Here is a 2,559-nt window from a genome sequence, read left to right on the forward strand (position 1 = left end):
ATGGAATACTATGCAGCCATAAAAAAGGATGAGTTTGCGTCCTTTGTAGGGACATGGATGCAGCTGGAAACCATCATTCTTAGCAAACTATCACAAGAAAGAAAACCAAACACCGCATGTTCTCACTCATAGGTGGGAACTGAACAATGAGATCACTTGGACTCGGGAAGGGGAACATCACACACTGGGGTCTATCATGGGGAGGGGAGGGGAGGAGGGAGGGATTGCATTGGGGAGTTATACATGATATAAATGATTTGATGGGTGCTGACGAGTTGATGGGTGCAGCACACCAACATGGCATAAGTATACATATGTAACAAACCTGCACGTTATGCACATGTACCCTAGAACTTAAAGTATAATAAAAAAAAAAAAAAAAAAAAAAAAAAAAAAAAAAAACACCTTCAGTGGCACCGGCTTCACCCCCACAGCACCGGTTCTCATCACTCTCTGAGGCTGCCCTCACCTTCCCAGGCCGTGAATTGTTAAGAGAATTTAGCCACAAACCAGGCAAGAATCTTTCCTACTTGTCAGCAGCCAGAAGGCTTTGTAGATAATATTCTTCTTTAAAATTCAGTAATTATGTATCTAGTTGCTACCAACCACAGAGAAAAATATGCATATTAAAAAGTCCATAATTACATAATAAGCACTTACTGTCAATTGCATTCTGCTGCTGTGTACTCTCTGTCCCCTTTATCTTAAAAAATTTCAAAAACAATTACCACAAACACTAAAATAAATCAAGCACCAAGTGTCAGGTTAATGCAAAATTAGGAGTTTGCTTTGAGCACATAGATAAGTTTTAATTCAGATGCCATCAGTCCTAACCACATGGGATCTGTGGCCCTGCCAGGATCACTGGAGAGCTGGAAACACCTTGGAAGGGCTGAATGGCAAAGGACTCAGGAGGACACCCGAGGAATCACCTGCTTGGATTGGAAGCTGCCAGAGTGTCAGGTAATTTGGGGGTGGTCGGCAGCCTCCCTGAGACTCAGCGTCTTCACAGGGAAGGTGCAGTAGTATTTACCTCATAGAGATTTGGACTGTGGAAACTATATGCCCAGATTTCACCACAAAATCAAGCAAAATAAAAGAAATGGGGGTAGAAAACGGTAGCCTCATCCCAGTATCTTCTTATAGCTTCGTGGTCATATGACCCAGTCCTTGCCAGGGGGGTTGCCCAGTGAAAGATGCCTCTGTGAATGCTGAGGAAGGCCCTTTCACAGGAACACGTTGGCTGGTTTCCTGCCTTTTGCCCTTTCACTGTCCTCTGTGGAGAACGCGGATGCAGTTGCTGGAGGTGCGGCTGCCGTCTTGTGTCTTTGAGGCAGCCTAGGACTGGCTGAGCAGAAAGATTTGAGGAGGCCATGTCCCTGACGGGCACCCGGGAGCCAGTGGGCCACCCTGGACTGCTTCCCCCTTGACCGTTTTAGTAGTTGAGAAAAGCAACCTGAACTTGTGCTTCTCTCTTGGGAATTGCTCTTCCTTGCATGTTAATGGAAGGTTGGTACCCAGTGGGCGTGCAATGGCAAAGCTGTTCTTATTTCAAGGGTAGGAATGATGTCATCTTGAGTCTTTCACATCCTAAGCCTGTGACCCAGGCGTGGGGAGAAAATCAAGTCAGGCTGCGCGTTCTGGGTTTCTCTCTGCTGAAAAGCCCTAAGGAGTCGCCCTGCTTCCACTGACGGTGGACAGAAGCCCCACTGCTGGCTCCAGAGAGATCTCCTCATTCTTAGCTGAGAGTGTACCCCTCCTCCCTGACCAGACCTTCCGAGGAGCCCACTTGGCTCTGAGGCGAGATTTGCACCTGGTTTTGAAAGACGCTGAGCATCAGTTCCTTTGCACGCCTTTGCCTGCGTGCTTCACTGCACAGGTGGGCTGGCTGCTCATCCCTCCCATCCTCGCCAGGTGCTGATCGCCCTGAGTTGGGGGTAGGTGCTCAGATGGCAGCTCTTTCTGTCTTCTGCGTGTCCTCCCCTGGGTGTTCCTCCAGCAATCATATTGTCTCTCTGAGCCCTGTTCAGGACACCAAGCGCCTCCCTGCAGCCCTCTGGGCAGCGGAATTGGGCCAGGGCTCAGCTCTGGGTACTGGAAGCTTTCACCTGTCCACCTTTCCTCCCAGCATGCTACACAAGCATGACCGTGTTTCATGTCTGCCATGGCATAGGAACAGTGGAGGATCCCCGTTGGACTTGATCCAGGGAGCACCCTGGGGAAGGGACCTAGGAGCATAGAGGGCAGAACAACCTCCACCGGCCTTCAGCCTCTGCTCCTCCAGGTGCCCAGCGAGCAGCCTTAGGCAGCAGAGCACCTGTGAGGGCTTCTCCATCTGCCCCCAGTCCTCCCCAGACACCCCTAACTTTCACTGTTGATTTGGACCTCAATCCAATGCCCTACTCAAAGGACCTCCCCCAGGACCCTTTCTACCACAGCACCTCATGCATCCTCTTCCGGGACTTGGCTCTATTTTTTTTAACGACCATCGGTCACCCCCGACTTGCGTTTATTGGCTCCATTTGTTCAATACCTCCCCACCACCAGAACAGAAGCCAC

Source organism: Rhinopithecus roxellana, unplaced genomic scaffold, assembly GCF_007565055.1.
Source record: "Rhinopithecus roxellana isolate Shanxi Qingling unplaced genomic scaffold, ASM756505v1 contig74, whole genome shotgun sequence".
Taxonomy (NCBI): domain Eukaryota; kingdom Metazoa; phylum Chordata; class Mammalia; order Primates; family Cercopithecidae; genus Rhinopithecus; species Rhinopithecus roxellana.